Here is a 25,521-nt window from a genome sequence, read left to right on the forward strand (position 1 = left end):
ACAAACAAAAACCAGAAAGACTAATTATTTTGCAGCCAAACCTGACACAATCTAACACAGTACAGAATTGATAATACTGTTTCACTAACTTCCTTTGCAGTTCTTTTTCTGGTAGAACTGGCATCTTTTGTGGAACATAAAGAGTGTTTACAAGAGAGAAAATGTTCTGCAAACTGAAAAGAAGTCAGCAGAAGTGCCTCTAGGGAGGGTAAAATAAGAATACCTAATTGTATTTAAACGTGCAGATGTATTTTTGCATAAAACTGTGCTGCTTCTTAATTCCTCTTATAAAAAATACATGGGTACTTGGACATACGTTAATACGAGGAAATCATTCTTATTCCAGGGGTTATTTGTTTTGAGTCAACATTAGCCAGAAGGTATTTCTGAGGCCAATCATGAAAACGGAATTTTTAAATCCTTACAGATTGTTATTTTTAATATGAAAAACCACAGCTAGTGATTTTTATTAAGAGAATACGTATAAAGAATAAAACCTCCATGTCTAAGAGCCTGGGTAAGCACAATTCTTTGCTTATTCATATGCTGAGTGCAGACTGCAACTCAGTATTTAGCAGGGCTGCAGGAGGCAGTGCGTGCCTGACCACACTCTCCTCTTTTTTCACCCTTCTAATAGCATTGGACAGTCAAAAAAGCAGTGAAGAAGAAAGGCATGTATTAAGGAATTTGTTATGCAGGATGCACTCAGGCTTGACGCCAGTCTCAGCCATGTAGATGAGACTTAACCCAACAGTTAGTTATCTCTGTGCCCTGCTGTATTTACAGGATTGCAAACTGAGAGCAGAATTGAACCTGAGGAATCATTTTTCAGAATCATGGAGCTTTTTGTCTATAGGAAGGCAAGATGATGCTGTTAAGAGGCAAAAACTGTTAAGAGATCTGGGTTCATAATTAAAGATTTCTGATGTGGCTCTTTCAAATTAGTTATGAACTCTCATTTTTTACTGTTGATACCAAGGATGATAAGAGGAATGCTCATCTTATTCAGCTGAAGTGTTTAATTTTCCATAATAACTGTGATCTGCTTTGCGGTGGCAGTACTGAATGTCACAAAAACAGCTATGAGGACCTAGCATTATGTACTTTGATTGAAGATACACAGTCAGATAGCTGAACTGAAAACTGAAAAAAAATTTAAAAATAACCTTAGAACAGATCAATTGTTCCGCTCCAGTGTGATCTCTCAGTGCAGAATTATGCTGAAGTTAGTCTTGTAAAAGCTTTGGTAGAGGTGGCTTAAGAGCTGTTTTTCAGTCAGCTGCATCAGACAGTGAGTGCTTATCTTCTATTTATTTAATTGCTCACTTCAGTTCACAACTGAGGATGTTTGTTCAAACGGAGGAGTAGTTTGTTCTTCTTCCAAGTACTCTCCTTCTGACCGATGATGTTTCCAAAGCAGCAGCCTTCAATCCCGAGCCCTGTGTCAAGCCCAAGAGGATTGGGTTTAGTTTCTACCTCGTGTCCTCAGCGTGGAGTCAAAGGACAGCAGGAAAAGACGATCCAAAACCAAGGGCAAGTAACACTTTACAGAGTGAGGAGGCTGAGGGCCGAGATGACCCTCGCCACAGCTACGTTTAATACCATGAATTAAAGCACGTAATTTATGACCGGACAGGGCACCAGTGCCACGTTTTGGCCAGAGCCATACACATACCTCGGTACTAGGCAGGCTTGGCCCTACCGTCGGGAAAAGAGCCAATTTCCTTCCCTTCGGCCCGACGGGGCTGTGGGTGACTCCACGCAGGCCCCGCCCGCCGCCAGCGCCGCCCCTCGGGCCGAGCAGCTGCGGCCCCCGATCCGTGTGGGGCCGTGTGGGGCCGTGTCGGGGCCATGTCGCGACACAGGCGGGTTCTGCGGCGGCAGCCCGGCGGGGCTGCGGGGGACTGGGCTGCCGGCGCCGCGGGGCGCGCCCGGGCCGAGGCCCTCAGGGAGGTCGGCGTGGACGAGGTGGTGGAAATGGCGGTGCAGCTCGCCCTGGAGCGGTTCCGGAGCGGGGACGAGGCGGGTGCGCGGCACAGCCCGGCCCGGGGGCAGCCTGCGGCTGTTGGGAGGGCGCTGGCAGCGGGTCAGGGAGGGGATCCTGCCCCTCTGCCCGGCCCTAGTGAGGCACGGCTGGGGTGCTGTGTCCGGCTCTGGGCTCCCCAGCACAGAGACAGGGAGCCACTGCAGGGGTCCGGCAGAGACCACCGAGATGAGATGAGAGGTCTGGAGCATCTCTTATCAGGAGAGGTGTGGGAGTTGGTCCTGTTAAGCCTAGAGGAGACCGAGAGGGGATCTCACTAATGCATACGAAGATCTTCAAGATGAGTCCCAGGAAGGCGGTGCAGACTTTTTGGTGACAGGACAAGGAGCAGTGGCCATAACTTAAAACACAAGAAGTTCCACCTGAACATGAGGGAGAACTTCTTTCCTTTGCGAGTGGCAGATCACTGAAACTGCTGCCCAGGGAAAGTGCTGAGTTTGCCCCTCTGGAGACATCCCAAACCCTAGATGTGTTCCTCTGTCAGCTGCTCCAGGTGACCCTGCAGGGGGTTGCACTGGCTGGTCTCCCTTCCAATCCTAGCAATTCTGTGGTTCTGTAACACTGAGTTGTCAAGATTAGTGCCTGTTGCATTGTTACTGTTTTCTCATTATTATTTATCATTCTAGAGATGGAATTTCCTTCTAGTTTCACTAGTACTGAAAGAGCATTTGTTCACCGTCTCTGTCAGTCTCTTGGACTGGTATCTAAAAGCAAAGGGTGAGTCAGGGTACAATTTTCAGTTTCTTGGTGCAGACCAATAGAATTTCAAGACTAATGATAACCTGATGATGTTTTCAACATACTCAACTGTGTTGCAAGGAATAGTATTAGAGAAAAAAGTGTAAAAGAGAAATGAGCATCTGTGTTCATTGCTGTATGCATGCTTGGAAAAGCTTGTGACATGCCTTTTGGGACAGCTTGCTTTTATACTTTGTGGATTTAATGGCTCCATTAAAAAAGCTTCTCACTGTGATTTCTGTTTTTTTTTTTTCCCAAAGATTTTGCATAGCATCTCCTACCTTGACAGATCAAAGTCAACCTAGAGTAGGTTCCTTTTTCCTAAAATATGTTTTCTTCTCCCGCTGACAGAAAAGGAGCCAATCGCTACCTGACTGTAAGGAAGAAGGATGTATCAGAGGCACACGCAGGCATGACTTGTGGCTTGGCTCTCCGTACGAAACACGCTGTTCGGAGTCTGATTCAGCGCTTTCCCGTCACAAATAAGGAAGGCACGGAACTCCTGCCAAGGACAGAGCGAGGAAATGCCTGTGCTGTTGAATCTGGTACGTTGGGCGTGTGTTCTGCTTTGGACTTGTCCATCGCCACCACTTGGAAAAACCACCTGCAGCCCAAAGACAAAAGAAACCTCTTTCTGTTCTGTCCCCTCTCGTGTCCTAACAGACACCTTCTTGCAAACGCATTAATTTTCCTTACTTTTAAGGTCTTTTAGAACTGGTGCTGTGAGGAACTTGGGAAGTCATATCATGCACATGGTGATGTCCACCTTGTGTTGTGTTACTTTAGAATCTTTGAGGCAGTTCCAGCCAAACCTTTTTGGAAGCACAGTTTGAAATGTGGCTCCATAAAAGTTCTGTGAGGTGGGATTGAAGAGTCAGTGTTCCCCTGCTGCTGTAAGAACACCCATATGAGAAAATGAAGTTGTCTGTTCTGCTTGTAGAAATTAATGTCCTTGATAAGTGAAGAATTTTAATTTTTATTTCTTCATCTCTACAAAATAGATTTGGTCCTTAAGAGACTACTGTCCAGACTTCTTGATTTCTTGAATATGGAAGAGTTCACTGAAAGACAAACTTCTGATAAAATGTTGGTTTTTTTTTTTTAAAAAGCAAGGTTTTAATCTAGATTATTGCTTTAGCAGCTACAAGTGGAAGAGTTACAGTGTGTTTCTGTGTGCAGAGATGGGTGTAGTGAACAGAAAACACTTGTACCAATATGCCTTGTTTAATGGCATGGTTCTGATAGGTGGTGTCTGTTCTTGAAGTGCTTCCTTTGCTGTTCTTTCCAATTGTTTCAGTTGTTTAATAGGATTGTTTAATGAACAGAGGGAAGCTGTAATGCAAGGACTGAAATGCAATGTCTTAGGAATGTAAGGGATAAGTTAATGAGCAGTGTAATATTTGCCTTTCTCCGCATCTCAAGAATGTATTTTTAGTTCTCCCGATCTCTTAGTCTGTGTTTGTCTTGGTACAGCAGAGGTTGAAATTTAGTATATGAATCTGTTACTGACATTAAATATGTATCATTGACTTTACAGCAAGCTTTTCATTCTTCTGGAAGATAATTCTCAAGGAATTAGAGAGTAGCACTTGCAATGATGGATGTGAAGTAGCTGCCTCAGAAGATGTGCCCGTTTGTTGGCTACTTATGCACTGCTTTGTAACACATCACACTGCTGTGTGGGGGCCAGGACTCTTGATACAGCATGCTTGCATTAGTATGATTTCAGGCAAAGGCGTGGAATAGCTTCAAGGCTTACCCCTGGAAGTGTGTATTTCTAGGGAGAACTGCAGGTGTGAAATGTGGGTGCAGATACAAGGGCCACCAAAATACACCGGGCTGTGTTCTCTGGTTTAGTTTCTGTTTCTCCTTTTGCTCTTTGTGGGCTTCTTTGACTTGGAGCAATGCTCTGGAAGAGTCTGGTTTTGTTCAAAATAGCTATGAAAGTAATAACTGTTTTGAAAGATATTTATTTCAAGCACTGCAGGAGGACATGTTGCTATAAATATGACTTCTAAATGTGTGATGGGTTTGTCACTTTACCCACAGGGATGCATCAAAAGTCAGCAATGTTAATTTTTCAGTACAGTTTTTGAGCAGTGTTTTTCTGTGACCTTCCTCTGTATCTGCATAAATAAACTTTTACCTTGTCTTCACAGAAAACAAAGAAGTAAACAAGATAACTTTTCGACTTAATGATGGTATCCCCCAGGTCCCAGTGAAAAGAGGGGAATCAGAGTTTGATTCCTTCAGGCAGTCACTACCAGTTCTTGAAAAACAGGAAGAAATTGTCCAAATAATAAAGGACAATAAAATTGTTTTGATCATAGGAGAGACTGGATCAGGAAAAACTACGCAAGTATGTTTCTTCAATTAAATAAAAACTAGAACAGTATTTATGACAATTGTGTAATATTTGTGATACAGGATATTTTGATGCTATTTTAAGGCTTTTCTTTTCCTGTATGATTGAAAATCTTGTTCCAATTCACTTTCTTGCTTTTGAAACACTAAGCCAGTAGATAGGTACTAAAAGCAAAAATGATTCCTCACAATTTTCTGGTTGATACAATTTTTTCCTTAAAACAATACAAAATATTGAAGGGAAAGTAGCTGTGATGTTTGTATAGCCCTTTTTCTTCTAAGGTAGTTCTGTTCTTAGTACCCAGAGTATTTTTTGTGTTAAAATGAGAGATTATCTACCGGAGTTTTATTTTAGATTTCTCTGAAGCAGGAGGGAGACACTGCAAGTTTTTTCTTTAAAAAAAGCCTAAAGAGTTTATACGTAGAAATTTATTTTCCACTGCTTCAGGTATGCTTGCCATGATAATCCTAATGAAAAGTCTTTTGCAATGTGTAATACTGAGATGCAGTTAAATTGTTTCCCTGTGCTAACTAAGCTGTGACTTTCTCAAAAAGTAAATTTGAACCACTTCTTTACAGATTCCTCAATTTATCCTTGATGACTGCTACAAGAATGGAACTGCCTGTCGTGTGTTCTGTACTCAGCCCAGACGTTTAGCAGCTGTTGCTGTGGCTGAAAGAGTGGCAGCAGAAAGAAGAGAGAAGATTGGCCAGACAATTGGTTACCAGATCCGGTTAGAAAGCAGGTACTAATGGTATTTCTGAGTGCCAGTTGATCTTGTGTTGGTCTTGTGCATCTTGTGCACAGGTAAACTGCAGTGTGTTTGGGTTGCAGCCTCCCAGGTGGGATATGTTACTGCAGGTAAGGAATACGTAAGAGGGAAAAGGATGGCTTTCTTGCTGTGTTTTGCAGTTTCATGTAGTAGGTTGTCTTATAGAACTGAATCTCAGGTATTTTCTGTTGACTTCTTCTGCGGAGTGTATGCAAGGAAATCTTTGTCTGATTTTCAGATCAAGTCTACACTTTCTTTTTTATTTTTTTTTCTTCCCCCCTCTCTACTTGTAACAAGTGTGGATCCAAAAGTTCTGCAAGCTTTGAAGGTAGGTGTGAAGACCAGCATGCTGTAAGAAATGTTATGTAGTGTGAGTTGATAGGAGTCATAAAAGGGAAAACAACAAAATTGGAAAGCGACTGATGAAGATGAGCATTATTGATCAGTCTAGTTTGGGCTAAATTTACTCTTCTTCAGCTTCTGTGTTTAAAACATGAAGTGAAGTAAAAGTAGAGATTTCAGTATCACTTGATGAATTTGTCTGTAAAGCAGAGCATGAATGGATTGTGTGGGGTTTTTACATCTTTGCACCGTGTAGCCAAATGACATTTCAGGGAAGGGCCAGCAGTTGGGATATGAGTGACCAGAAGATGGCAAAAGGTTGTGTTGCTTGAGTGAACAAAGATAACACACAGCTGATGAAAATGAATGTGCTTGAACAACAAAGCCACAGTAAGAATTCAAATGTGTGTACGAAAGCTCACAAGGATATAAAGAGATTAGAAGAGCTGGTGAAGATGTATCACAAATCAGCTGGATAATTAATATATGGAAGTACTATGCTGGCAGAAGAAGAGCAAAGTCAGGTGAAAATGGAAGAATTGCTGGAAGCAGTGCAGGAAATCCAGCTTGAGAGGAATCAATACAATTGCTGCAGAGAAACACTAAAAGGGAGAAATAACAATATTTTGAGCTGTGGACAAAAAAAAATCTGGAATGGAGATGTTTAGAGGTGTTTATAGTAAGACAGAAGTATAATTTTTAAGGTTTTCTTTTAGGATGGCAGTACCAGAGGGCGTAGTGACAATTGCTGTTTTTATTGGGACAGCTTCCCCAGGTATAGAATTGTAACATTTCAGTAGTTTGAGCTTCTGAAGGAGCAGAGGATGAAGCAGATGACTTTGTGATTTAGTCAGCTGTACTGTATTGTGTCCTCAAGGCAAGGCTTTGGGAGCTGTGGGGAGGCTTCTGTGAGGAGGTGCCAGAAGCCTCTCCCGTGTGTGACAGAGCCGGTGCCAGCCAAGACAGACCTGCCTGTGGCCGAGGCTGAGCCCATCTGTGATGGTGGCAGTGCCTCTGGGACAGTGGGGAACAGGGGAGGAAAACCTGCACAACAGAGGCAGCAGTTCAAGAAGAGCAGTGAGAGCATGCAGAATTTCTTCATGCTTCTCTTTTACTTCCTTATTTATTAAAATCTGAATCTTACTTTTTCAAGTAATCTGTTGTCCAAAGTTTTGGGGTGCAAGCACTACAAATTGTTAGGAAATGTGCGGGAAAAGGCACCGGTTAAAAACAAGTGGTGTGCAGGAGTCTTTTGGGGAGAGAACTGTAATTCCTCTTGTGGTCAGCAGCTGCTTTAATTTTTGATCCCTGGAAAGCTAGCTGCCTTTAAATGGTGCAAAGCCCCTGAGCTGTCTGTGTGATGTGTTCCATAGGGTTTCTCCAAAGACACTGGTAACATTCTGCACTAATGACATGCTCCTTGGCACGCTGATGGCAGGAGACAGCACCCTCTCCACCGTGACCCATGTTATTGTGGTGAGCATCCTGTGGTCTTTCATGTGGGGTGGGGCAATATGTATTGCCTTGGAAAATGAGGTCCTCATTTGTTTTATTTAGATTTGCTGAGCTCTTCAGGTGTTTTTGTTTGGTAGAAGATGAATCAGCTTTAGAGACTTTCTGAGTCCTTAGAGTAGCATGATTGTTTTGTGGAGTTTGGTGTTTTTCTGCGTGTTTGTGTTTTTTCCTGTAAAAATAGTTTATTTTCATGCCAATGATTAATTGTGGAATCAGGAGGAGTGGAGAAAGACAGAAGTGTAAATTTTTCTGAACTTCCCCTGTCAGCAGCAAATCCTTAGGGAGGCTTACATGGATGTGGTTCAATGTGATTGTCTCAGAATTCCTGTTATCATTTGTTTTAGCAATAGCAGGTTTTCAGTCCATTTGTTTGCCCAGAGTGTTCTAGATAATGTGGAGTCTAATGGCTAACAAATTATTCAGATGTGTTCATTTATGAGTATGCTAATATTCCTATTGTGGAATTTAATAAGGAAGGGGAACTAGAATGCTTATGGCAAGATTGAAGTCCTGAAGATTAAAAGATAAGTTTAGGTGCCTGCCTGTTTATCAAAGTCAAAAAGGCATGAGAATGATCTATGCATTCTTGATGTCAGCCTACAAGCCTTGTATTTTGAGTCCTTGTTTCCTTCATTCATAATAGAAATCAAAACAGAAGAATGACAAAGATGATGAATCAGTTAGGTGCCTTAATTTATAGGCTTTGTGTGGCTTTGACTTGTCTAAGCAATCTGTCTGTTTTTTCTGATTATGTGGTGTCATCCATTTCTTTAAATGCTCATCAGTGGTGAAGTGAGAATTTATGAAAATAAGATTTGTAGGATTTGTGGTTTGTGGCGTTTTCTTGAAATTTGGCTTCAAATACAAAATCAGAGAGGTCTCAGATATTCACTTTAGCCTCTAAAGTTAAGGTGCGTACAGCTTCAGCATGGCAACGCACTCAGTGCTGATAAAAACTTTTTGAAGTGGTTTTTTTTTTCGCTTATGGATAGTTTTTAAATAAAACCCTATTACTTAAACTAGACTTACACATTTTAAGGCCTCTGTAATGTGCCACCAGATCATGTATTTAATTTTTTTAGAAAAGTTTGTTTTTGTCAGAAGTTGTGATCCTGAATCTATGATGGCTTTTTATCTCTTTTTTTTTCCTTTTGTTGCAGGATGAAGTACATGAGAGGGATAGGTTCAGCGACTTCTTGCTAATAAAACTGAGAGATGTGCTGCAAAACCAGCATCATTTAAAACTAATTCTTTCTGGTGCTGCTGTAGATACAAATCTCTTTATTAGGTATTTTGGAAGCTGCCCAGTAATACATAGTAAGTCTTGATCTTAACTCTTAAATCTGAGTATGCCTGCCCTGAGACTCAGAGATCTTAGTAAACTGTAGCAAACTATTCTGAGTAAAGGCAGGTGCTGAATACACTGAGAGTTCCAGGAATCCTTGTTCTTTGTGTATTCAGGTTTCTTGTTTCTTGACTATTTGCACCTCGTTCAGAGTGAAGTGTTTTAGTCACTGGGAGTTCTGTACATGCAGGTACATCCTGCCCCCCTCCACTGTTAACTGAAGAAGTAGGAAGAGGTTATTGAAGTGCTGTCTTCATGCTGATACAGGACTTAGGAGCTACATGAGTGTGATACATATGAATACATTCCAGTAGAATCTCACTCTTCAGGCTTGGTGAAGGTTGTTACTGGTTGCTGGATGAAACACAGCTAACTGTAGCTGTTCAGCTCAGAAATACAGGCTCAGGCAGATTGGGTTTCACATGAAAAAAGAATGACATGATTCTTTGATTTAAAGAAAATTAGTAGCCCTTCATGTAGGTGAATATTCAGAAAAGGCATCCAGTTTCTCTTAGTTTGTGTTCAGACTCAGTTACCTGCAGTTAGATTACATTCAAATGCAAAGAAAAGTTACCATTATTGCTGTTTTAATTTCATGTGACTGATCTTTAGTAGAGGCAAAATATAAATGTGTGGGAGATGGGGGGGTTTTGTGGGTTTGCGTTTTTTTCCCCACACTCCTGGCTTGAAGGTTGTTCTGCATGGGTGACCTTCTCTGGCACCTTGCAATCCTCTTACTTTTTCAACAATAATGTCCAAGTTTAATGTAAGCTGTTAAGCTTACATTACTTTACTTAATGTAAAGTAGCTTTTAAGAGAAATGCTTTATTTGACAATCAGGTAGACTCTCTGCATGTCAGCCTTTTTTAAAAAAATCTCAACAGTTTTAGGAAGTGGGATTGCTTACTGGTTTATTTTAACAAATGTTTGTGAGAGGAAACCTCTTTTTCCTAGGTTTTTTTTTTTTACAGATGGAAGTGTTTAGTTCCCAGTTTTGAATTTCTGCCTAGTAAAATAAGACTTGCAACTTGTTGGAGACAGGAATCTGGAAATTATACATGCTTTCATGTTTTCTGAATTTTTTTTGCAAGCAAGAGCCTCAGTTGTGATTGTTGTGTGGCTTTCCAGTTTACTCTTTTTGCAGCTTCCTGTTCTTTCAGATCAGTCAATTTGTGTTGGAAATTCTGGTGGCAATCTCTCCAGTTTGCCACAGTGCTTGTGCTGGTTATGTAACAGGCCAATAACAATTGAAAAGATGGTTTCCCCCCTTTTTTTTTTTTGTTTTTTTTTTCCTTTTTTTGAGAATTTAAGAACTAAAAGAAGAGTCTTTGTCTGTTCATGTAATGTAAAAGGTTTGATTCTCCTTCAGCATTATGGCTGACAAAATTCTGACCACAGAAACCAACATTTTGTAGCTGTGGATTGCTGTAGTACACAGAGCTTGTGCTCAGTGTTGGAAGGCTTCCTCTGTGACAGCTTCTAAAAGTGTGTGAATTGTGGATTGCTCTTTCTGAAGGAAAATCCAGAGTGATCCTGAGTCAGCTTAAGGGACAAGAAATCAAAATGCAGAGATTTGAATTCTTCATGCAAAAAGCATCCTTTAATGTCCACAGATAAGGTCTAGAAAACAGTCATGTTGAAAAAGAAATCAGGATAAATTTTGAGAAGGTAAAGGCCACTGGGATGTCTCATCTGGCAAGAAGTATTCAGTAAAGAAAGCTCAGCTTTGCTGAATAAGTTGAGGACATGGAGATAAGAATCTCTTCTCACATACTTCTGATGAAAAGAAAGTAGTTCAGTACAAAGATGTACTGTCTCCGTGTGGAACCTTGCAAAAAGCTGTATTAATTGCTTATTAATTCATGAAATTTTAAATCCAGGTGGCAGGCTTACATGGCGAGTTCTTGTTTGTAACCCTAAAAAAAAACGGCTGTTCTCTTTTTCTCATTAAAAACAAATTAATAACTGTCACTCTTATGAACATCTCTTGCTGTAACACTTGATAAAATTGAAGAGGTTGAGGAGAAACAAGGTGGCATTTTACTTTGGAAATGTTTTGTTTTGTATAATTCTGAGAAAAATAAACTCCAGTGAAGATAGTTTTTGAAAAAATGAATGCTGTAAGTGAAGCTAGTGAATATATAATCTTTTATGGATTTTTTTCTATTTTAGTCCAAGGGAGGCCTTTTGAAGTTAAAGAGTTGTTTCTGGAGGACATTTTACGAAGCACTGGGTATACAAACAAAGAGATGGTGAAGTACAAAGAAGCAGCAAGGTCGGTGGACTTGTTAATTGTAAGGGTTGGCCATGAGAATCATTGGTTGATTGAACAAACAATTAACAGGATTCTTTTCTGTTAAAATTCCAAAGTCAGGAGATTAAATGAGATGTGATTAGATGACAGCAAGTATTTTTAAGCTCTCAGTATTTACATTACTGAAATAGTTTATGCAATTAATGAAAAAAAATCACTTTGATTTGGTGGTTGCATTCTTTTTTCTTTCAGTTGATAAATGTCATCTGTTTTCTAATTATTACGCTGTAGAGTTATAGAGAACTGGGGGCTGTGCCCACATGAATACTAAAGAAGCATAGGATGCTCTGTACCTTTGGGTGCAAACTAAAGTGCAGCTATTAAAGCAGGCAGGATTTTGTACATCTTGCACTAAATGGACAAGTTGTTGCCTTCAGTAACATTTTTCACTGCTTTCTTCAGGCATGGATGTATTTTTTGTGTTAACACTCTTGAGCTAAACATCATTGGTTTTCAGTTGATTAAGTAGATACTGCTTCAGAAGTTTTCCTGGCACCTGAAAGTAATGATCCCAGTGATTATTTAAAGAAATTAAAAAAAAAAAAAAAAATGCAAACCCCAAAGCTATAACATACAGTCCTAACTGGATATTTATCACAGTGCTCATCTCTGATCACTGGGGGCAGAAAAGTTCAGTTAAGACACTGGTGTTTTCTAATGTTTCTTCCACTTGTGTAGAAAAATAAGTTGTTATGTGCAGGGACTGTCTCACTTGTCTTCAGCATTCCATTTCTGGAAAAAGATCTGGGCTGAGATTGTGTGGAAGGTGATTACTTAAGGAAGACCCTTTGAATGCAGTAGTTTGAAATAATGGAGGCTTGGGGGGTTCAACACCAAAGTGGTGGGTTTTACCTCGTTCTTATAGCCCTTGTTTGCAGTGTGCACTTTGGGTACCCTTAAACATGTCATTTATGTTGGACTGGTAGTAGCATTCTAGATTAAATAAGAGAGGTTGAATAGGTAAAACTTGGACCTGCTGGAACTGTCTTTTTTAGTAGAAAACAATGGATAATAAAGATGACTCAAACTTTCTTGGGGAATATTTTGCATTCTAGAAGAGAAACAGAAGTACACTCTTGCTGAGTGGTGTTCAGCTCAAGGCAACAGTAACAAAAGGACATCTCGGAGACAAAAATCGGTTCCAAGGGCAAATGAGGAGTACAAATGGTTGGATGATGGTGGTGACACAGTATTTAATCAACTGGTAAGTTTCTTCTTTAGTTGGAAGAGACATTTATATTTGTGTTGTATTACTAGCCATTTAAAATCTGTTTTCTACAGGTAGTTCTGTAGAGTCTTTGGGGATATTAACCTATTTTAAAGATTACTTGATTGGGGTGAACTGCTGTAGCTGAAGTGTGCTCTTCAGTTAGGGTGGTTGTACACAGCTTTTCCTCAGATCAAATGGCTCGACTGCCATTGTGTTAGTACTTGCATCTGACAAAATCAATGCATTGATACCTGAGTGCTGGATTTCTGGTTGCTGCTGGGAAAAATTACCATTCAAATTCTTTGTGGGTAATGTATGAGAATGAAGACAACTCTTGGAAGAGACTAATCTTTCAGTATTGTTTTTTATCTTCAGACTGAAAAAGATGTGAATTGCCTTGAACCGTGGATAGTAAAAGAAATGGATTCCTGTCTTTCTGACATCTGGTTGCATAAAGATACTGATTCCTTTGCTCAGGTGTTAAATCTTATTTTAACTGAAAATGTCAGTGGTAAGTTTCATGTGCTATTACATAAGAAAAAAGCAACCTCAACTTTACTTTGATTTTTATGGCTACTTTTCTCTCCAGTTTCAAATGTTGTTACCTTTACATTCTGATGCCTACTGAAAAAATGGATAGGGCTAGCAGAATTAATGAGTTGTTTAGTTAGTTGATGATGTTGTTTTCAAGTATTGACAGAAGTGTGTTTCTAAAAGAGTGTGGAATTGACATGAAGTGACTGCAGAGATAAAGTGAGGAAACAAATTCTCTTTGGGCTGGAATTTGAAAGCAATATTTGTACTATATTTAGATGAAGAAATAAGATTTCTATGGGGTTTGCTGGATTTTTTTGTTTTACTTCTCAGTTGATTATAGGCACAGTGAAACTGGTGCGACTGCTCTGATGATTTCTTCAGGGAGAGGCTTTTTGAGTCAAGTAGAAGAGTTGATCAGCATGGGAGCAAGTATCCACTGCAAATCATCTAATGGCTGGTAAAAACAGAGAAACCAAAAGATAGATTTATTTGTCAATACAGGAGAAAGAAAGAAAATTCTTTAACATCTAAATTAATTTGCTAACTTATCACACTGCTGTAAGAACTGTAGATTTTGACAGCCTAAACAGTTTCTAACTCCTGTTAATCACATTGTTTTCTGTAAATTCTAAATTGAATTCTTAATTACATGGTCTTGATTATGAGCTATAAACTTTGTTTCAGGAGGTCTTATTTAAGACACTGCTTAGCAGAACAACTGTAATCTACTGAATTGGACCAAAATGTTTGGCAGTTCGTATTTTCATGGAGTTACCTATATCAGAAGATCTTTCTGTTATGTTTCTAAATATGTTGTAGCATGTAAAAATATTTGTGAATCTGTAGAAGCTCAAGTTCTGTGGTCATGGAGTATGTCTTCATCTAAGCAGGGAAGTACAGTTTGTAACTGTAGTATGGAATGATAAGAATTAGGATTCCAGGGGTCTGATATCTGGTACTAACATTTGAAAAACTTGGGAAGAAATGCAGTTTAAAGGTGTAAAACAGTGAAGTGCATTGTGAGGAGGACAGCTTCTGAAAGACCTGAAATAGCCAAATGTTAAGCCTGGGGTGTGACTTTTGGAGATGACTTCAAGGGTACTGCAAACAGGCAGGTCTGATCTCTGCACTTTGTTGTGGGCTTTTTAAAGGAATGGCACCTCCTTCCTCCTCATTTCCTTGTGCATGTTTGCCGGTGCTCCTGTGTACAAGGACATTCTTTTGTGGTAAAGAACTGTAGTTACCTAAAAGTCAGATAGCTGTTAACACCTATTTCAAATGGGAAGTCGAAGATCCAGCAATAACTGAGAGATAACTGAGAGAAATGGGTACAAAAGTCTGGTGTCAATTGCCTCACCTGATGTGCTCTTCATCTTCATCTTTTGAAGTGAAAAATCTAATGAAACGACTTGTGCAACTCTTTCAGGATGGCTGTGGACTGGGCTAGGCACTTTGGACAGACAGAGGTTGTTGATCTGTTGGAATCCTACAGGTAAGCTGTAGCTATTTTGCAGAAGGAGTTGTATATGATAGTGATGGGGAATTTGAGGTTTGTGTTCTTTGAATCAGAACAGGTTTTAGCTTTTCATGCTGTAAAATCTGGACTGAATAGCAATACCTATTTTTTTAAGAATAAGAATTTCAAAACCAAACAAGTTTGTACTCAGTATCGTATTGTTTATGTTTGCACAACTTGCTAATTGTATGCTATGTGCCATTTTCTTTTCACATGCTTACTTTGCAAACAAATCTGTCATGTGTTTTTATCTGTATATTTTTTATATGCAATAGGCATGTTAAAGAAAATTGACAGAAGTAATGTGTACACTAGGCCATTCAAGAATGCTTTTCTGATTAACTTACAGTTATCATAGTTGAGGTAGTGTTTTGTAAAGATTATATTTATTATAATTTCTCTTAGTGCAGTTTCTGCTAGTGGGAAATTTTTGGAGAATACGTATCTCTTAAATATTTTTCCTTGAACAGATAAATGAGAAGTATCTTTACACTTTCATTTGCTTATGGTTCTGTTTCAATGAAGTTGAAGAAACCTAAAGTTAGCACTAATAAATGAAGGGGCATCCTTTGTTGGGTTAACATTGAAATCAGTGAACAGCAATAGTATGGTGGTTCCCTTCTGCTACACTTCAGCATTAGAATTCAAGACCAATAGTCGTGTTGGTCGTGATCTAACTTTGAATTGATGGCTCAATGCAAACCCAAAGGGGCAGCCTTGACTCTGGTGTATTTTTCTGTTACAGCGCTTCATTTGCATTTGGAAATCTGGATGAAAGTTCCCTGGTCCAAAATAGTGGTAGTGACCTTAGTGCAGAGGACAGAGAACTACTGGCAGCTTATCATCACAGTTTTGATGATGAAAAAGTGGATCTGGATCTGATAATGCACTTACTTCACAGCATCTGTCATAGTTGTGATGCAGGTAGGTAAATACCCAACCAGCTGTTGTGGCTTTGGCTTCTGATGAATCGTGCTCTTTTTTCAGCAATCCCCAAACGTTAAAACCTTCTGAGTGCTAGTCGACACGTATTTGAATTTTCTGTTTAACTTTGCAAACCCACTTCCTTTTTTAGGAGCAATTTTAATATTTCTTCCTGGGTATGATGAGATAGTGAGCCTCAGGGACCGCATTCTTTTGGATGACAAGAGATTTGCTGCTAATGCTCACAGGTAAAACCTTTAGTTGCTGTGGCTTTTCATTGCTTCTTTTAAGGATCCTTAAAATGTTCCTTTTGTCTTGCATTAGATACCAAGTTTTCATGCTTCATTCAAGTGTGCAGACTTTGGATCAGAAGAAAGTGCTTGAAACTCCACCTTTTGGCATCCGCAAAATTGCAAGTATTAGAGGACTTTGTCCGATGCTACAATGATCTGTTTTACCTTTGCTTTTACAGTGACTCTAGTTTTGGTGGTTTTGGTTTTTTTGCTTTGCAGATTCTTTCTACTAATATTGCAGAAACCAGCATAACAGTCAATGATGTGGTGTTTGTCATTGACTCAGGCAAGGTGAAAGAGGTAGGATTGCCTTAAATTTTCCTAGTGCAATTCTAAAACACACAGTGCGTAAACTTTGGGGAACTTGGTTTTTTTTTCCTTTTTACTTTACATGAAAATGAAAAAAAGCTTTTACTAGCTGAGAGCTACTGCCTGTCAGGCAACAGTCCTCGCTGAAAAGTTTCAACATCCATTTGTTTGAAGACAAATACTGTAAATAGCTAGCTGTCTAAAAAAACCTTGTAAAAGCTAATCTAGGTTGATGTATTAATGGATCTTTCTCTTTTGCAATTTAGTATTTCTGCTGGATTTTTAAAACAAGTCCTCAGTTTAGACCACCACCTTCCTGAGACTTAGAGAGCACTGGGAGTTCCTTTTGTCCTACTATTGTATCAAGTCCAAAAATAATCCATGAAGTTTTTAAGCAGTTTTTTTTGCTGTGTTCAGTGCCCATTCCTAATTACTTGTTCAAGAAAAGTGAGAACACACAATGAGGCAATTTAAGACCTAGTGTACAGCTTTGAAAATGAAATTGGATTTCATAGGTGATATGCACACCAAATTTCTGAGGTTCTCATAAAGTGTTTTTTTTGTAATTGTACATCAGTCTTAAGAAAACAAGTAGGTAATTTCCAAGTGAGATAAAAAGGAAAACTTTATTTGGTATAATAATGTAGTTTTACCTGCTTTGTGATATCTCAGAACACAGATTTGACATAGCTTTTACTGACTTGCAATTACCTATTGACTAGAAAATGGTGACTTTCACAAACTGTGGAGCATTAAGGTACTACAAAGGAGATACCATCATAAATTCACTTGAAACTGAGAAGGTACCTTTGTTGCAGAAGCTACTGTATCTCTATTAGTGTTTCATACTTTTTAGGAAACTTCTGTTGGTAATCTAAATAACTAGTAACTTTTATTTCATGTACCCTATTGAGTTTTCAGTTTATATTCCTTTCTTTGTTTTTCTAGAAGTCTTTTGATGTGCAGAGTCATGTTACAGTGCTAAAAATGGGCTGGATTTCAAAAGCCAGTGCTGTCCAGAGAAAAGGCAGGTAATAAATGCCTCATACTGGTTTCCATTTTGCAGATATCCACAATCTGTGTTTCGAATAAAGCACAGAATGTAGTAACTGTTTCTAGCCTAGTCCAGTGTGTAGGGTCAGTATGTATTTCCTTGGAATAATTTCCCAAGTTGTAGAAGAGTGATGCTCAGGCATTTCCCAAAGGTCTGGGTTGTTTTCCCCCCATTAATTTGTTCTCCTTCCTCTTTCTCCCATGTAGCACCAGCAGTCACAGTGTCCAGTGGGGTGTTTTCATATCTTGTCTGTGGGCAGAGGACTGCCTGTTTCACTTTCTCCAAGCTATCCATGACTTAACAGGCCATGATTATATTCTTCCCAACACTGTGGGTGAGGGCTCAGAAGTTTATGTAGCAACAAATGCCTGTTTAATCAGTCATACTGGTATTAAGCTGCACATTTGCACATAGATGTATATGAATGAGAGAACTGGCTGTCTCTCATTCACTCACAAGTTACTTAATCTTTATTCTGCCTTTTACTCCAAGCATCACTTCTGTTTGGGGGATGTGAGAGGAAACAAAGTTTGCAACTGATTCCTTACAACAAAGGATGATTGAGATTTGGACTGGTCTTAAGTTAGCAAAAACCCCACAGCACTTTACATTAGATAAGCCTTGTTTTTCTTTCTCCAGATTTCTCAGTGTTGGGTTAAAATTACCATAAAAAATTGCCACACTCTCAAAGATAACTCACGATTGGAAAACTCTCACTTTGCATGTGACTGACAACACTGTCTTCATAGAACTGCTTCTTCTTTTCCATTCTGAGTTTCTGTGTCTGTTTGTTGGCTTTAGGTTTTGTTTTTAGAAAGAAATCCTCATTTTCACCACTTCCCATATTTTATTTTCAAGGGCTGGGCGCTGTCAGCCTGGAGTCTGCTTTCGTCTCTTCAGCAGGCTGCGATTTCAGAATATGTTGGAATTTCAGTCTCCAGAACTTCTAAGAATGCCACTTCAGGTGCATGTTCAGTTAGAAACTGTAACTTTAAAAAATACAATGTCCTCAAACCATACTATTAATTGCAACAAATCATGGGTTTGGGGTTGTTTCCAAATCTTGGTAATCTTTTTTGTTCTGCCTTTTACCTTGCAGGAGATTTGTTTGTTCACAAAACGTCTGACTCCAATTAATTGTCCAGTTGTAGACTTTCTTATGAAAGCTCCTGATCCGCCGCCTGCTGTAACTGTGAGAAATGCTGTGCATATGCTTAAGGTCAGAGAAGGAATAGGTTTAGATGGTAATTGTGTTTGATCCCAAATTTGTGGTGTAGCAGTCTGTCTTACTGACTTCAGTTTGTACTGAAGCCATTTTTAATTACCTAAGGATATTCTGAGTTTTTGTTTATTGTCTGTTTTCATTTTGTGTGTGGGGATGTGGTTTTCCATGTCAAGGGAAGAGAGTGCTTTGAAGTCTTGTCTCTGTTAATAGTTTCACTTGCTTTTTTAGTGTTTGGAAACAAGTCTAGTTAATGTCCAGTATTCACATCCTTTCTGCTTTCTCTGTAAAGTGATTTTGTCCACCCTACCCGTCCCCCTCTCCTTTGTTTGTTTGTTTGTTTATAAACAGACCATAGATGCCATGGACCCTTGGGAAGATCTCACTGAGCTTGGTTATCACCTCACTGAATTGCCTGTAGAGCCACACCTCGGTAAAATGGTGTTGTATGCTGTAGTTCTGAAGTGCCTGGACCCCGTTCTGACCATTGCCTGTGCTCTTGCCTGCCAAGACCCTTTTGTGCTGCCCACGCTGGCCTCCCAAAAGCGAGCAGCCGTGCTGTGCAGGAAGCGTTTTGCTGCCGGGACGTTCAGTGACCACATGGCCCTGCTCAGGGCTTTCCAGGTAGAATTTCATTTCAGAGAGTTCTGATCACAGCACACCAGCCAAGCAATGCAAATGTACCAAGCCACTTGGATGTAGAGTGGTGGACTGTGCTTAAGTCCTCGGAGAAGACTTTCTTTTTGCCTAGTGGCTTTCCTGGGTATTGGACTCATAAATTTGTGAGGGAACCCTTTTTGTAGTATGTTTTGTTGATATTTTCAAACCTTATAAAATTCTAAATGTTCTAACCATGTGCCTCTTTATATCCTACTACACTGAGCTTCAAATCATGATCTTAATGTAATGATCTTTATTTCTTCTTTTAACTTGACATAATCATCATTCTAGGGAAAACATAAAGAGAATCTAATTCTTGAGCAGAAAAAGGTATCTCGTTTGATACATTAACTTTTGGAGTGGGTTTTGCATTTTATTGACATAAATGTAATCTTTTTGAAAAAATGCAGTTTTAGTTTAAGCCCTTCAAATTAATAGGCAAATGTAAAAACGTTGTCAGGCATGGCAGAAGGCCCGCAGTGACGGCTGGGAGAGAGCCTTCTGTGAAAAGAACTTCGTATCCCAAGCCACAATGGAAATCATTGCAGGAATGAGAACACAGTTGCTTGGCCAGCTTAGAGCCTCAGGTAAAGAAGTTGGAAACAATTTTAACCTTGTTTTAAAGTCAGGCATTTAGAAATTGTAACAAAAGTCATGTTCACTGGTGTAATTTTCCTTACTTAATTTGAAATACACCTCCATGTACACATTCATGCAGGGTATGGTGTAGATGAGGAAGTGTGGCTGATCTAACTGAAGGCACCCTCATCTCCACATGCCACTGCATTTCATGTTTTAATAAATTATTCCCATCGGAAATGTCTTTAAATTGTAGAAAATAGTGATATTCTGTGTTAGTATGAAACCCCTTATCAGGAAGGCTTTCAGTGTAATGGTTTCTTCTTGCTGCTGTTAAGGTTGGCAGTGGTGAAAAATGAAACAAATAAGTTGTTTATTTCACCTTTAGTTTCTAACTCCTTTTGAAAACCAAAGAGAAGCTAACGTGGCGCTGTTTTGTCTTTTTCATTTGTCAGGTTTTGTGAGAGCCAGAGGAGGAGCTGATATTAGAGATGTTAATGCTAACTCTGAGAACTGGGCTGTGATTAAAGCTGCCTTAGTGGCCGGGATGTATCCCAATCTGGTGCATGTAGACAGAGAAAGCCTGCTGTTGACTGAACCAAAGGAGAAGAAAGTGCGATTTCATCCTACCTCTGTTCTTGGCCAGTCTCAGTGTAAAAAGGTAAAATCACTTGGAATTCATAGTTCAAAAAACACGGCACTAAAATCTCTCCCATGTTTTAGAAATGTCTTTTCCTAGTTGTCAGTACATTAAAAGCACTATGGGCATTTAACACTACAGCTTTAGAAAATACTGTTCTACTCAGCTGAGAGAATTGGAGTTGTTTCATTTTTCCATTGTTTCAATTAGTCCTTTCTCTAGATGGAACAAGGCAAAATGGTAAACAAACCGCCCCAGTTATAAAATTGTTTTAAAGATATAATGATCCCTACTCTTAAAAGCAAGTTTTTCTCTGAAACTTTTTTTTTAACATTTCTTTTTAAAGCAAAATATTTTGTTTTTTCATGATAGGATAATTTGTGAATCTGGTTGAATTCTCTCACGCTTTTTTAATTGCATGTATATTTTTATATGTATCTAATTATACATGTATTTATTTCTCAAAATACAGAATCATAGAATGGTTTGGGTTGGAAGGGACCGTAAAGCTCATCTCATTCCAACCCCTGCCACGGGCAGGGACACCTTCCACTAGTCCAGGTTGCTCAGAGCCCCCCCAGCCTGGCCGTGAACACTGCCAGGTTGAGGCATGCACAATGTCTGTGGATAAAATGAGAGATACGTTCAAATTTACATTCATTACAGGTAGAGGGTATAATAGCCTGGTCTTACCTGCTCTTGCACAGATTGCCCCAGCAAATGGACAAGCTGCAGCCATCCAGGCCCTCCCTACAGACTGGCTTATATACGATGAAATGACGGCAGCTCACAGGACAGCAAACATCAGGTGCTGCTCTGTTGTGACACCTGTCACCGTGTCCCTCTTCTGTGGACCAGCCAGACTGCCAAGTAATGCCTTGCAGGCATCTTCATCCTTTCGAGGTACACCGGAGTCTGGATTTGGAATGTTTCCGTTGGTGTCCATCAGTGTGTGACAAGGAAAGCTTACTTTTCAGTAATATTTAATACATATATTGGCTGATTCTGGAAACAGCGCTCTTATAATTCCTGTAGTTATTCAGGAAGAGTTTGTTGGTTCTGTAAGAAATCTCTCCGTTTTGGGATTCCTTACATATTCAAGTCCATAAATGACACAGTTCCAGGGTATCAGAAACTGCAGTATAGTTCATAAGGAAAGAATGCAGCCACAATGTCGAATGATCATACTGGTTTCATGCTGATTGAATTGCATTTTAGAAAAATCAGGAATCCTAATTAATAGCCATATCTGTATATATATATTTCCTTACTAGGTCTTTAAATCTGCTGCTTTACTAGGAAATAGAGCCACGTGAGGTTTTGCAAACAGCTTTAGGCAAAAGTTGGATAGTGGCCTGTGAATACTGGGGAAGGTACATGAGTTGAGTCACATCATATCAGTACAGGTTTTTACATAGCAGGACTTTCAGCAGGTCTGGCTACTTGATTGCTGCTATCTGGAGCAAAGACTTTCCAGTGTATTTGCAGAAAAGAAGAGGTAGTTTTACAAATGGTTACATTTAAAAGTCAATTTTAGAAGGAAAAATATTATTGCTGGTAACACAGTAGTATGCAGGTTTTTGTGTGTAAGCAGAAATAATATAGAGATGCTAATGCACCTTTTGTCTTTAATTCAGGGGGATGGGTATCTAATGATAGCAGTGACAGTGAGATGGAGGACAAAACAGCTGCTGATCTGCCACTGCTGAAGCTGGATGAATGGCTCCATCTCAAACTGGACCCTGAAGTAAGAAAGAAATTAGTCCTGGGCTTGCTTCATGTAGAAGAATTGTAAAAAGATGTGAAAAGGTGTTTGTAACATTTGAGTAGCCCAGAATTTTCTCCAAGAACGTCATGGTCCATTTGGGTCTCTCAAACCATGTGCTCTGTGATTTAACCTTTACTTGACGAGCTCGTCAGGAATTGAAGGGCTTCAATCCCCTTTGGCACAGAGTTGTCTGTCACGTGAATTCGTGTATTCAACATCCGGGCTGCAATGCTTCATCACCTATCACCCATACCTTTCTGTTCTTTTACCTGTGAGCAAAAAGAAAGAAAATAATTAGTCACCTAAGTCAACAGTGAGAGTGCTCACCCCTCTTCCTCCCTCTTGGTGTGGGTGTCCTGTCTCTCACACAAGGGAGCAGGAAAGCCTCTGCAGTCCAGGTGCTGTTGGATCTGCTTCACAAACTTTCTGGGCAGTGCGCTGTTTTAAATGTCTGAGCTTGGCAGATTTGTCCCTTTCCATAGGTCAGCAGATTCTGAAGAGATTCTGCCAGACAAAAGATAATGGCTGCAAGGGACAGCAAGCTGCAGGTGACAGTGGCTGCGTAAGGGCCCTTCTGCTCCTTCTGGCCTCCTGTCCTGCCTGCATGGTGCTCCATCAGGCCATAGCATGAGCTGGGATAGCCAAAATCTGAACAAGAGCTGAGAGAACAGCCACATTGGCATATTGTGCTCTTCTTTCTCTGAGAGAATAACCAAAATCAGATCAAAAAAGGAGCACTTGAAGCTGGAGTTGCTGAAAGAAAGTTGCTGTCAGATTTTGGAAGGAGAAATTTCAAAACCTCTTTGAAATAGAAGTCTTTATGTCATTGAGGAGCTGTGGCGATGGTAGGAGGTAGTTTATGGGTCATGAAACATACAGCTTTACCAGCTCTAATAATAACACTGTCTCTCCTAGACGTGTCCAAAAGAGTAATTTTTGAAAACTGATTTCAATGGAAGCATTTCGGATAACATGGGAATTAGACTACAGTCTTCTGAACTTAGTCATCACACTTGAGCAGGTGTCTCTTTAAGAAAAATGTCACTTAGAGCTCTTTTCCCTCAAGTATGACTGAAGAGTGCATGAGTAGAGACTGATTGGAGAGGAAGGGCATAAAGCATGAAAGGATTGGGTTTTCTCAGAAGATAAAAAGGAAAAAAAAAGTCTGTGGGTTTACAGTACAAAGCTAAGATTAATACAGAGCTAAATGAAATGTTTCAAAAATTACCTTGCACCCAAGGAAAAGAAAGTAAATCAGCATCTTAGTTTAAATATGGATTATTCCCCTTCCCCAAGACCTTAGTCTTGCCTTTCATTGTGGGCCCTGTTTATATTAGAATGCCAGGTGCTGCCTGCTGTGAAAAAGACAGGGTCCTCTTACCTGTGTGATCTAATTTTCATCAGTATTTAACAGAACTGGAATTCACTGCAGGCTGCTGGTATGCTGCTGCAACTCAGGCAGAAGTGGCACAGCTTGTTCCTGCGTCGTATGCGAGCTCCTTCTAAGCCGTGGTCTCAGGTTGATGAAACAACTGTAAGAGCAATTACAGCTGTTCTGAGTGCTGAAGAACAGTCTGCAGGTCTGCAGCAGCCTTCAGGAATTGGCCAGAGACCAAGACCTGTGACTTGTGAAGAGCTTCCTTTGGCATCTACATGGAAGTCAACCAACAGCAGAAAAAGCTCAACAGAAACTGAATTGTCTGCCTCCTCTCATGCTGAAAAGTAAGATGTTGAGGTCTTCCGCTCACTGTAGGTTGCAATTGATGTATACAAGCTTCACTTAAATTTCTGCTAGTCATAGGAGGTGGAAACCATGGAAATACAGTTGAAAGGTGTTATACTGTTGTGTGCTGCTTTGTAATCCCATAAAGAAGTGTTTCATACCTGGGCCTGCTGTTTGAGAGAGCTGTCAGGAATATTGTCCGTGAATTGTGATGCTTGAGAAGTAGCAGAAGAGGTTTACCAGTAGCATTAAAAAGCAATGCATGATCAGTATGGGATTTTTAGTTAGGGTTTAATAGATTTTGTAGTTGCTGTAATACGTGTGGTCATGCAGTAGCTGACAGGTCGATGTAAAATGTTCAGTGACTGCTTGTGAAACTCAAGGTATGTCCTTTTTAGGGTTTCAGTGAAATCTGCTTCTCCTGCACTCCGCCAGCCAAAGAAGTACAAAGAAAAAGACATTTTGCTCTCCAAACGATCCTCAGCTGACAAACCAGCTCAGTCCTCAGTGAAGCCTGCAGAGAGCAGTAGCTGTTCCAGCCCCTGTGCTAGTCCTCCTTCTCCAGTGTCTGGAAAGGTAGAGTTCTCTAACATATCACCCTGCTCTTCCAAAGTAATAGAATTTCTTGCTGATCTCATTCTGCAATTAGGTATTTTACTGATAAATTAGGAACCTAACTTAACTTTCCATTTATAACAGCTGCATAATACTTCCTTCTGGAACTTAAAATCTAGACTAAATATCCTTGTTTCACTAGTTTAATACAGCAAAAATAATTTGTGGACTGCTGAGGTAAAGCTATGCAAAGTAGAAAAAATGAGATTTTAAAACAAAACTTGTTCTAATAAACGTGTATTAGTTTTTTCCAACTACATGAGTATATTATACGCACACCTGAAGTTTTTGGATTCTGCCTTTCTCGGCTTCTCTAATAGATTTTCAGTATCAATACTGATTCTGTCTTATCTGCCTTACTATGACTGATTGGGGTTTTGGTGATGGTTATTTTAACAACGCACGCATTTTTAATGAGAGTATTGTGGTAGTTGTCCCTGTATACTTGAATAGTAGACTGCAGTAGTACTAAAGAGATCATTGAGAGGAAACTTCATGGACTCGTTGGAGGATTTAGTAATTCCTTTTGAATCTTTCAGCTTTTCAATAGACAGTGTAAAAGGAAGAAACTATGTTTCCTGAATGCAGAAATGCGGGTAGTGGGCTGTAGGCTGCACTCTAGGATGATTAATTTTGGTGTCATCTCAAGGTGTGTCAGACTTAAACCAAGTCTAATTAATCACCAGACTTTTTAATCCTATTCTGTTCTACTTGTTTTCTGCCCCTCATGGATGAATTACTGCGGAAGGGGCTAACGGCGGGCCTGTCAGCTAAAGGAGCGAGGAGAAGCTGAGAAGCAAGAAGCTGATAAGGAGCTCTCTCCAAGGCTGTTACCAAGGAGACCAAGAGAAGAGAGGAATTGAGGAAAGATAAGGAGAGAACTTCGTAGCTGGACAACGTAGTTTTAGAAAGTTAGCTGAAGTCACTGTTACTTTTCACCAGTGGTGTTATGTTGATTTATTGATGCCAATAGTTGGGGCAGAAGAAGTATAAACAATTAGAAAGTATATAAAAGGTCAGCCACTGTCGATAATAA

The 25,521-nt window shown here is 39.8% G+C and overlaps 1 pseudogene; it reads left to right on the forward strand.

The window, feature by feature from the left end:
- The first annotated feature begins 1,832 nt into the window (after positions 1–1,832).
- On the forward strand, positions 1,833–24,757 carry LOC128821618 (3'-5' RNA helicase YTHDC2-like; annotated as a pseudogene).
- Positions 24,758–25,521: the final 764 nt, after the last annotated feature.

Source organism: Vidua macroura, chromosome Z (genome assembly GCF_024509145.1).
Source record: "Vidua macroura isolate BioBank_ID:100142 chromosome Z, ASM2450914v1, whole genome shotgun sequence".
NCBI classification, from domain to species: domain Eukaryota; kingdom Metazoa; phylum Chordata; class Aves; order Passeriformes; family Viduidae; genus Vidua; species Vidua macroura.